We start from the raw sequence: 11,702 nt of genomic DNA, 5'->3' as shown, positions 1-11,702 counted from the left end.
TTATTCTCTATATCTTCTTAGGACTGATCACTTGTTTTCAATTTGTAAAGTTCTTTCTAGTATTATCTAACACTAGCTGGAAAGCCATGGATGTAGAGTTAGTAAAGTCATAGCTGTTAATTTCCATGTAAGTTTGTGTATTGAGGTAAAATGTAGACAAATGGCTGGTAAATTTTGTCAAATATAGAATCTTCCTGCCACAGAATAACAAATACTAAAGACATTCCTGGGTGGGCTTGAACCACGAAACTTTTGATTAACAACTGAACGCGTTAAGCAATTGCGCCACAGAGACGCGTGAAAGTGCTTTCTAATGGATATTATCAGTAAGGGAAGATAAACCAGCAAAACTGAACTTAAACTGCTTAAAAGTTTCTAACTTGGATCATTTCTTACAAATGGACACTATAATATGAACTTGTGCAAAGTAAAAAATAACAGGATTATACCCTGTGAATTGAGAATTATGTCAGGGTGTGAAAATATCTTAGTCATGATGGGGGCGAATCAATCCAGTTATAAAAGGGTTGAAATAGGGGGATTTCAGTTAGTCCAAGGATCCAAGAATATGAGAACTTATTTGCAGTGTTATGAAAAATTCTAGTGATGTTTTCATAATGATAGATGTGCCAAATTGTAATTATAATAAAGATAGAGAATGGTGGAAATGAGTTTTTTCAATATAAAGCTATATGGCATTTGGTAGCACTCAAAATATGTGTTATAAATTTGTGGGTATACTTAGGAATATCAGAAATATAATGAGATAAAAGGGAATATGACAGGGAGTTGGGCATTAAAATTCCTATGAGAAGGAAAGTAAGAATGTATCTCTGTTCACAATGGAAGTAAGTTGTGACAGTGCCACCAGATGTGGGACAGTTTCCTCAGCCCCACAAAGTCTCCAACACAATGGTGATAAAGAAGGAAACATTTTATGAAATCATTAAGGTACTAAATACCAACGATAATGGGATTTCACTAAACTTGAGGCTAATGGATGTTTTTGAGATGTTATCTCTAAATGTAATCCAGTCCTCCTGGTGTAAGTGGTGTAAATGGTTTTAACATCAAAGGGGAATTAGCTCAAATGGTAGAGCGCTCGCTTAGCATGCGAGAGGTAGCGGGATCGATGCCCGCATTCTCCAGATAAGATTTTGGAACCAAAATTTGCTGCAATATATCAAGTGAAGAATAACATTCCTGACCAAAATTCTTCACTGTTTTTATTTTCTTCTGATGCCCCAGGGGAATGCTGAGTTACATATAGTTATCTTAAAAATTACATGCAAACAATTTGGGGTTGATTCAAAGAGCTGATACACCACATTTCCTGTGAATAGCTGACTATAAGCCACACGTATGGTAGCTCCAAACTTGCAGCAATTTGTTGTAGCCCCATAATGCTGCATAAAAAAGTGATATCGGGTTGCTAGGGGTCCAATTTCAACTGCTGTAACTGGTGTTACTATACTGTTGCAAGGTTAACTTACCCCCGTTGTAAATAATTGAATCAACTTCTCAGAATTAACCCAGTGGATCCCAGTATCTGGTATATATTAATACATTTTTCTTATTCTTCTGGCTAAAAGTCACCGTGAATTTTTAGCTTATTCTCTATATCTTCTTAGGACTGATCACTTGTTTTCAATTTGTAAAGTTCTTTCTAGTTTTATCTAACACTAGCTGGAAAGCCATGGATGTAGAGTTAGTAAAGTCATAGCTGTTAATTTCCATGTAAGTTTGTGTATTGAGGTAAAATGTAGACAAATGGCTGGTAAATTTTGTCAAATATGGAATCCTCCTGCCACAGAATAACAAATACTAAACATGTTCCTGGGTGGGCTTGAACCACCAAACTTTTGATTAACAACTGAACGCATTAAGCAATTGCGCCACAGAGACACGTGAAAGTGCTTTCTAATGGATATTATCAGTAAGGGAAATTAAACCAGCAGAACTGAACTTAAACTGCTTAAAAGTTTCTAACTTGGATCATTTCTTACAAATGGACACTATAATATGAACTTGTGCAAAGTAAGAAATAACAGGATTATACCCTGTGATTTGAGAATTTTGTCAGGGTGTGAAAATATCTTAGTCATGATGGGGGCGAATCAATCCAGATATAAAAGGGTTGAAATAGGGGGATTTCAGTTAGTCCAAGGATCCAAGAATATGAGAACTTATTTGCAGTGTTATGAAAAATTCTAGTGATGTTTTCATAATGATAGATGTGCCAAATTGTAATTATAATAAAGATAGAGAATGGTGGAAATGAGTTTTTTCAATATAAAGCTATATGGCATTTGGTAGCACTCAAAATATGTGTTATAAATTTGTGGGTATACTTAGGAATATCAGAAATATAATGAGATAAAAGGGAATATGACAGGGAGTTGGGCATTAAAATTCCTATGAGAAGGAAAGTAAGAATGTATCTCTGTTCACAATGGAAGTAAGTTGTGACAGTGCCACCAGATGTGGGAGAGTTTCCTCAGCCCCACAAAGTCTCCAACACAATGGTGATAAAGAAGGAAACATTTTATGAAATCATTAAGGTACTAAATACCAACGATAATGGAATTTCACTAAACTTGAGGCTAATGGATGTTTTTGAGATGTTATCTCTAAATGTAATCCAGTCCTCCTGGTGTAAGTGGTGTAAATGGTTTTAACATCAAAGGGGAATTAGCTCAAATGGTAGAGCGCTCGCTTAGCATGCGAGAGGTAGCGGGATCGATGCACGCATTCTCCAGATAACATTTTGGAACCAAAATTTGCTGCAATATATCATGTGAAGAATAACATTCCTGACCAAAATTCTTCACTGTTTTTATTTTCTTCTGATGCCCCAGAGGAATGCTGAGTTACATATAGTTATCTTGAAAATTACATGCAAACAATTTGGGGTTGATTCAAAGAGCTGATACACCACATTTCCTGTGAGTAACTGACTATAAGCCACACTTATGGTAGCTCCAAACTTGCAGTAATTTGTTGTAGCCCCATAATGCTGCAATAAAAAAGTGATATCGGGTTGCAAGTTGTCCAATTTCAACTGCTGTAACTGGTGTTACTATACTGTTGCAAGGTTAACTTACCCCCTTTGTAAATAATTGAATCAACTTCTCAGAATTAACCCAGTGGATCCCAGTATCTTGAATATATTAATAAATTTTTCTTATTCTTCTGGTTAAAAGTCACTTTGAATTTTTAGCTTATTCTCTATATCCTCTTAGGACTGATCACTTGTTTTCAATTTGTATAGTTCTTTCTAGTATTATCTAACACTAGCTGGAAAGCCATGGATGTAGAGTTAGTAAAGTCATAGCTGTTAATTTCCATGTAAGTTTGTGTATTGAGGTAAAATGTAGACAAATGGCTGGAAAATTTTGTCAAATATATAATATCCTCCTGCCACAAAATAACAAATACTAAAGACATTCCTGGGTGGGCTTGAACCACCAAACTTTTGATTAACAACTGAACGCGTTAAGCAATTGCACCACAGAGACGCGTGAAAGTGCTTTCTAATGGATATTATCAGTAAGGGAAGATGAACCAGCAGAACTGAACTTAAACTGCTTAAAAGTTTCTAACTTGGATCATTTCTTACAAATGGACACTATAATATGAACTTGTGCAAAGTAAAAAATAACAGGATTATACCCTGTGAATTGAGAATTTTGTCAGGGTGTGAAAATATCTTAGTCATGATGGGGGCGAATCAATCCAGTTATAAAAGTGTTGAAATAGGGGGATTTCAGTTAGTCCAAGGATCCAAGAATATGAGAACTTATTTGCAGTGTTATGAAAAATTCAAGTTATGCATTCACAATGATAGATGTGCCAAATTGTATTTATAATAAAGATAGAGAATGGTGGAACTGAGTTTTTTCAATATAAAGATATATGGCATTTGGTAGCACTCCAAATATGCGTTGTAAATTTGTGGGTATACTTAGGAATATCAGAAATATAATGAAATAAAAGGGAATATGACAGGGAGTTGGGCATTAAAATTCCTATGAGAAGGAAAGTAAGAATGTATCTCTGTTCACAATGGAAGTAAGTTGTGACAGTGCCACCAGATGTGGGAGAGTTTCCTCAGCCCCACAAAGTCTCCAACACAATGGTGATAAAGAAGGAAACATTTTATGAAATCATTAAGGTACTAAATACCAACGATAATGGGATTTCACTAAACTTGAGGCTAATGGATGTTTTTGAGATGTTATCTCTAAATGTAATCCAGTCCTCCTGGTGTAAGTGGTGTAAATGGTTTTAAAATCCAAGGGGAATTAGCTCAAATGGTAGAGCGCTCGCTTAGCATGCGAGAGGTAGCGGGATCGATGCCCGCATTCTCCAGATAAGATTTTGGAACCAAAATTTGCTGTAATATATCATGTGAAGAATAACATTCCTGACCAAAATTCTTCACTGTTTTTATTTTCTTCTGATGCCCCAGAGGAATGCTGAGTTACATATAGTTATCTTGAAAATTACATGCAAACAATTTGGGGTTGAATCAAAGAGCTGATACTCTTCATTTCCTGTGAGTAACTGACTATAATCCACACTTATGGTAGCTCCAAACTTGCAGCAATTTGTTGTAGCCCCATAATGCTGCAATAAAAAGTGATATCGGGTTGCAAGGGGTCCAATTTGAACTGCTGTAACTGGTGTTACTATACTGTTGCAAGGTTAACTTACCCCCTTTGTAAATAATTGAATCAACTTCTCAGAATTAACCCAGTGGATCCCAGTATCTGGAAGATATTAATAAATTTTTCTTATTCTTCTGGCTAAAAGTCACCGTGAATTTTTAGCTTATTCTCTATATCTTCTTAGGACTGATCACTTGTTTTCAATTTGTATAGTTCTTTCTAGTATTATCTAACACTAGCTGGAAAGCCATGGATGTAGAGTTAGTAAAGTCATAGCTGTTAATTTCCATGTAAGTTTGTGTATTGAGGTAAAATGTAGACAAATGGCTGGTAAATTTTGTCAAATATAGAATCCTCCCGCCACAGAATAACAAATACTAAAGACGTTCCTGGGTGGGCTTGAACCACCAAACTTTTGATTAACAACTGAACGCGTTAAGCAATTGCGCCACAGAGACACGTGAAAGTGCTTTCTAATGGATATTATCAGTAAGGGAAGATGAACCAGCAGAACTGAACTTAAACTGCTTAAAAGTTTCTAACTTGGATCATTTCTTACAAATGGACACTATAATATGAACTTGTGCAAAGTAAAAAAAAACAGGATTATACCCTGTGAATTGAGAATTATGTCAGGGTGTGAAAATATCTTAGTCATGATGGGGGCGAATCAATCCAGTTATAAAAGGGTTGAAATAGGGGGATTTCAGTTAGTCCAAGGATCCAAGAATATGAGAACTTATTTGCAGTGTTATGAAAAATTCAAGTTATGTATTCACAATGATAGATGTGCCAAATTGTATTTTTAATAAAGATAGAGAATGGTGGAACTGAGTTTTTTCAATATAAAGCTATATGGCACTTGGTAGCACTCAAAATATGCGTTATAAATTTGTGGGTAGACTTAGGAATGTCAGAAATATAATGAGATAAAAGGGAATATGACAGGGAGTTGGGCATTAAAATTCCTATGAGAAGGAAAGAAAGACAATGTATCTCTGTTCACAATGGAAGTAAGTTGTGACAGTACCACCAGATGTGGGACAGTTTCCTCAGCCCCACAAAGTCTCCAAAACAATGGTGATAAAGAAGGAAACATTTTATGAAATCATTAAGGTACTAAATACCAACGATAATGGGATTTCACTAAACTTGAGGCTAATGGATGTTTTTGAGATGTTATCTCTAAATGTAATCCAGTCCTCCTGGTGTAAGTGGTGTAAATGGTTTTAACATCAAAGGGGAATTAGCTCAAATGGTAGAGCGCTCGCTTAGCATGCGAGAGGTAGCGGGATCGATGCCCGCATTCTCCAGATAAGATTTTGGAACCAAAATTTGCTGCAATATATCATGTGAAGAATAACATTCCTGACCAAAATTCGTCACTGTTTTTATTTTCTTCTGATGCCCCAGGGGAATGCTGAGTTACATATAGTTATCTTGAAAATTACATGCAAACAATTTGGGGTTGATTCAAAGAGCTGATACACCACATTTCCTGTGAATAGCTGACTATAAGCCACACGTATGGTAGCTCCAAACTTGCAGCAATTTGTTGTAGCCACATAATGCTGCATAAAAAAGTTATATCGGGTTGCAAGGGGTCCAATTTCAACTGCTGTAACTGGTGTTACTATACTGTTGCAAGGTTAACTTACCCCCGTTGTAAATAATTGAATCAACTTCTCAGAATTAACCCAGTGGATCCCAGTATCTGGTATGTATTAATAAATTTTTCTTATTCTTCTGGCTAAAAGTCACTGTGAATTTTTAGCTTATTCTCTATATCTTCTTAGGACTGATCACTTGTTTTCAATTTGTAAAGTTCTTTCTAGTTTTATCTAACACTAGCTGGAAAGCCATGGATGTAGAGTTAGTAAAGTCATAGCTGTTAATTTCCATGTAAGTTTGTGTATTGAGGTAAAATGTAGACAAATGGCTGGTAAATTTTGTCAAATATAGAATCCTCCTGCCACAGAATAACAAATACTAAAGACATTCCTGGGTGGGCTTGAACCACCAAACTTTTGATTAACAACAGAACGCGTTAAGCAATTGTGCCACAGAGACGAGTGAAAGTGCTTTCTAATGGATATTATCAGTAAGGGAAGATGAACCAGCAGAACTGAACTTAAACTGCTTAAAAGTTTCTAACTTGGATCATTTCTTACAAATGGACACTATAATATGTACTTGTGCAAAGTAAAAAATAACAGGATTATACCCTGTGAATTGAGAATTTTGTCAGGGTGTGAAAATATCTTAGTCATGATGGGGATGAATCAATCCAGTTATAAAAGGGTTGAAATAGGGGGATTTCAGTTAGTCCAAGGATCCAAGAATATGAGAACTTATTTGCAGTGTTATGAAAAATTCAAGTTATGCATTCACAATGATAGATGTACCAAATTGTATTTATAATAAAGATAGAGAATGGTTGAACTGAGTTTTTTCAATATAAAGATATATGGCATTTGGTAGCACTCCAAATATGCGTTATAAATTTGTGGGTATACTTAGGAATATCAGAAATATAATGAAATAAAAGGGAATATGACAGGGAGTTGGGCATTAAAATTCCTATGAGAAGGAAAGTAAGAATGTATCTCTGTTCACAATGGAAGTAAGTTGTGACAGTGCCACCAGATGTGGGAGAGTTTCCTCAGCCCCACAAAGTCTCCAACACAATGGTGATAAAGAAGGAAACATTTTATGAAATCATTAAGGTACTAAATACCAACGATAATGGGATTTCACTAAACTTGAGGCTAATGGATGTTTTTGAGATGTTATCTCTAAATGTAATCCAGTCCTCCTGGTGTAAGTGGTGTAAATGGTTTTAACATCAAAGGGGAATTAGCTCAAATGGTAGAGCGCTCGCTTAGCATGCGAGAGGTAGCGGGATCGATGCCCGCATTCTCCAGATAAGATTTTGGAACCAAAATTTGCTGTAATATATCATGTGAAGAATAACATTCCTGACCAAAATTCTTCACTGTTTTTATTTTCTTCTGATGCCCCAGAGGAATGCTGAGTTACATATAGTTATCTTGAAAATTACATGCAAACAATTTGGGGTTGATTCAAAGAGCTGATACTCTTCATTTCCTGTGAGTAACTGACTATAAGCCACACTTATGGTAGCTCCAAACTTGCAGCAATTTGTTGTAGCCCCATAATGCTGCAATAAAAAGTGATATCGGGTTGCAAGGGGTCCAATTTGAACTGCTGTATCTGGTGTTACTATACTGTTGCAAGGTTAACTTACCCCCTTTGTAAATAATTGAATCAACTTCTCAGAATTAACCCAGTGGATCCCAGTATCTGGAAGATATTAATAAATTTTTCTTATTCTTCTGGCTAAAAGTCACCGTGAATTTTTAGCTTATTCTCTATATCTTCTTAGGACTGATCACTTGTTTTCAATTTGTATAGTTCTTTCTAGTATTATCTAACACTAGCTGGAAAGCCATGGATGTAGAGTTAGTAAAGTCATAGCTGTTAATTTCCATGTAAGTTTGTGTATTGAGGTAAAATGTAGACAAATGGCTGGTAAATTTTGTCAAATATAGAATCCTCCCGCCACAGAATAACAAATACTAAAGACGTTCCTGGGTGGGCTTGAACCACCAAACTTTTGATTAACAACTGAACGCGTTAAGCAATTGCGCCACAGAGACACGTGAAAGTGCTTTCTAATGGATATTATCAGTAAGGGAAGATGAACCAGCAGAACTGAACTTAAACTGCTTAAAAGTTTCTAACTTGGATCATTTCTTACAAATGGACACTATAATATGAACTTGTGCAAAGTAAAAAAAAACAGGATTATACCCTGTGAATTGAGAATTATGTCAGGGTGTGAAAATATCTTAGTCATGATGGGGGCGAATCAATCCAGTTATAAAAGGGTTGAAATAGGGGGATTTCAGTTAGTCCAAGGATCCAAGAATATGAGAACTTATTTGCAGTGTTATGAAAAATTCAAGTTATGTATTCACAATGATAGATGTGCCAAATTGTATTTTTAATAAAGATAGAGAATGGTGGAACTGAGTTTTTTCAATATAAAGCTATATGGCACTTGGTAGCACTCAAAATATGCGTTATAAATTTGTGGGTAGACTTAGGAATGTCAGAAATATAATGAGATAAAAGGGAATATGACAGGGAGTTGGGCATTAAAATTCCTATGAGAAGGAAAGAAAGACAATGTATCTCTGTTCACAATGGAAGTAAGTTGTGACAGTACCACCAGATGTGGGACAGTTTCCTCAGCCCCACAAAGTCTCCAAAACAATGGTGATAAAGAAGGAAACATTTTATGAAATCATTAAGGTACTAAATACCAACGATAATGGGATTTCACTAAACTTGAGGCTAATGGATGTTTTTGAGATGTTATCTCTAAATGTAATCCAGTCCTCCTGGTGTAAGTGGTGTAAATGGTTTTAACATCAAAGGGGAATTAGCTCAAATGGTAGAGCGCTCGCTTAGCATGCGAGAGGTAGCGGGATCGATGCCCGCATTCTCCAGATAAGATTTTGGAACCAAAATTTGCTGCAATATATCATGTGAAGAATAACATTCCTGACCAAAATTCGTCACTGTTTTTATTTTCTTCTGATGCCCCAGGGGAATGCTGAGTTACATATAGTTATCTTGAAAATTACATGCAAACAATTTGGGGTTGATTCAAAGAGCTGATACACCACATTTCCTGTGAATAGCTGACTATAAGCCACACGTATGGTAGCTCCAAACTTGCAGCAATTTGTTGTAGCCACATAATGCTGCATAAAAAAGTGATATCGGGTTGCAAGGGGTCCAATTTCAACTGCTGTAACTGGTGTTACTATACTGTTGCAAGGTTAACTTACCCCCGTTGTAAATAATTGAATCAACTTCTCAGAATTAACCCAGTGGATCCCAGTATCTGGTATATATTAATACATTTTTCTTATTCTTCTGGCTAAAAGTCACTGTGAATTTTTAGCTTATTCTCTATATCTTCTTAGGACTGATCACTTGTTTTCAATTTGTAAAGTTCTTTCTAGTTTTATCTAACACTAGCTGGAAAGCCATGGATGTAGAGTTAGTAAAGTCATAGCTGTTAATTTCCATGTAAGTTTGTGTATTGAGGTAAAATGTAGACAAATGGCTGGTAAATTTTGTCAAATATGGAATCCTCCTGCCACAGAATAACAAACACTAAACATGTTCCTGGGTGGGCTTGAACCACCAAACTTTTGATTAACAACTGAACGCATTAAGCAATTGCACCACAGTGACACGTGAAAGTGCTTTCTAATGGATATTATCAGTAAGGGAAGATGAACCAGCAGAACTGAACTTAAACTGCTTAAAAGTTTCTAACTTGGATCATTTCTTACAAATGGACACTATAATATGAACTTGTGCAAAGTAAGAAATAACAGGATTATACCCTGTGATTTGAGAATTTTGTCAGGGTGTGAAAATATCTTAGTCATGATGGGGGCGAATCAATCCAGATATAAAAGGGTTGAAATAGGGGGATTTCAGTTAGTCCAAGGATCCAAGAATATGAGAACTTATTTGCAGTGTTATGAAAAATTCTAGTGATGTATTCATAATGATAGATGTGCCAAATTGTATTTATAATAAAGATAGAGAATGGTGGAACTGAGTTTTTTCAATATAAAGATATATGGCATTTGGTAGCACTCCAAATATGATTTATAAATTTGTGGGTATACTTAGGAATATCAGAAATATAATGAGATAAAAGGGAATATGACAGGGAGTTGGGCATTAAAATTACTTTGAGAAGGAAAGTAAGACAATGTATCTCTGTTCACAATGGAAGTAAGTTGTGACAGTGCCACCAGATGTGGGACAGTTTCCTCAGCCCCACAAAGTCTCCAACACAATGGTGATAAAGAAGGAAACATTTTATGAAATCATTAAGGTACTAAATACCAACGATAATGGGATTTCACTAAACTTGAGGCTAATGGATGTTTTTGAGATGTTATCTCTAAATGTAATCCAGTCCTCCTGGTGGAAGTGGTGTAAATGGTTTTAACCTCAAAGGGGAATTAGCTCAAATGGTAGAGCGCTCGCTTAGCATGCGAGAGGTAGCGGGATCGATGCCCGCATTCTCCAGATAAGATTTTGGAACCATAATTTGCTGTAATATATCATGTGAAGAATAACAATCCTGACCAAAATTCTTCACTGTTTTTATTTTCTTCTGATGCCCCAGAGGAATGCTGAGTTACATATAGTTATCTTGAAAATTACATGCAAACAATTTGGGGTTGATTCAAAGAGCTGATACACTACATTTCCTGTGAGTAACTGACTATAAGCCACACTTATGGTAGCTCCAAACGTGCAGCAATTTGTTGTAGCCCCATAATGCTGCAATAAAAAGTGATATCGGGTTGCAAGGGGTCCAATTTCAACTGCTGTAACTGATGTTACTATACTGTTGCAAGGCTAAGTTACCCCCTTTGTAAATAATTGAATCAACTTCTCAGAATTAACCCAGTAGATCCCAGTATCTGGAATATATTAATAAATTTTTCTTATTCTTCTGGCTAAAAGTCACTGTGAATTTTTAGCTTATTCTCTATATCTTCTTAGGACTGATCACTTGTTTTCAATTTGTAAAGTTCTTTCTAGTATTATCTAACACTAGCTGGAAAGCCATGGATGTAGAGTTAGTAAAGTCATAGCTGTTAATTTCCATGTATGTTTGTGTATTGAGGTAAAATGTAGACAAATGACTGGTAAATTTTGTCAAATATAGAATCCTCCTGCCACAGAATAACAAATACTAAAGACATTCCTGGGTGGGCTTGAACCACCAAACTTTTGATTAACAACTGAACGCGTTAAGCAATTGCGCCACAGAGACGCGTGAAAGTGCTTTCTAATGGATATTATCAGTAAGGGAAGATGAATCAGCAGAACTGAACTTAAACTGCTTAAAAGTTTCTAACTTGGATCATTTCTTACAAATGGACACTATAATATGAACTTGTG

The 11,702-nt window shown here is 35.8% G+C and overlaps 6 non-coding genes across 6 annotated transcripts; all 6 read left to right on the top strand.

Annotated features, from left to right (window-relative positions):
• The first annotated feature begins 1,075 nt into the window (after positions 1–1,075).
• TRNAA-AGC (transfer RNA alanine (anticodon AGC)) lies at positions 1,076–1,148 on the top strand. Its single transcript has one exon. It is a non-coding gene; the product is annotated as a tRNA-Ala (tRNA).
• A 3,150-nt stretch (positions 1,149–4,298) lies between these two features.
• TRNAA-AGC (transfer RNA alanine (anticodon AGC)) lies at positions 4,299–4,371 on the top strand. The gene has a single exon. It is a non-coding gene; the product is annotated as a tRNA-Ala (tRNA).
• A 1,539-nt stretch (positions 4,372–5,910) lies between these two features.
• On the top strand, positions 5,911–5,983 carry TRNAA-AGC (transfer RNA alanine (anticodon AGC)). The gene has a single exon. It is a non-coding gene; the product is annotated as a tRNA-Ala (tRNA).
• Positions 5,984–7,520: 1,537 nt separating this feature from the next.
• TRNAA-AGC (transfer RNA alanine (anticodon AGC)) lies at positions 7,521–7,593 on the top strand. The gene has a single exon. It is a non-coding gene; the product is annotated as a tRNA-Ala (tRNA).
• A 1,539-nt stretch (positions 7,594–9,132) lies between these two features.
• TRNAA-AGC (transfer RNA alanine (anticodon AGC)) lies at positions 9,133–9,205 on the top strand. Its single transcript has one exon. It is a non-coding gene; the product is annotated as a tRNA-Ala (tRNA).
• A 1,539-nt stretch (positions 9,206–10,744) lies between these two features.
• TRNAA-AGC (transfer RNA alanine (anticodon AGC)) lies at positions 10,745–10,817 on the top strand. Its single transcript has one exon. It is a non-coding gene; the product is annotated as a tRNA-Ala (tRNA).
• The last annotated feature ends 885 nt before the right edge of the window (positions 10,818–11,702 follow it).

Source organism: Taudactylus pleione, unplaced genomic scaffold (assembly GCF_031769625.1).
Source record: "Taudactylus pleione unplaced genomic scaffold, aTauple2 ptg000174l, whole genome shotgun sequence".
Taxonomy (NCBI): Eukaryota; Metazoa; Chordata; class Amphibia; order Anura; family Myobatrachidae; genus Taudactylus; species Taudactylus pleione.
The sequence above is the reverse complement of the archived record's forward strand: the minus strand, read 5'-3'. Positions and strand labels throughout refer to the sequence as shown.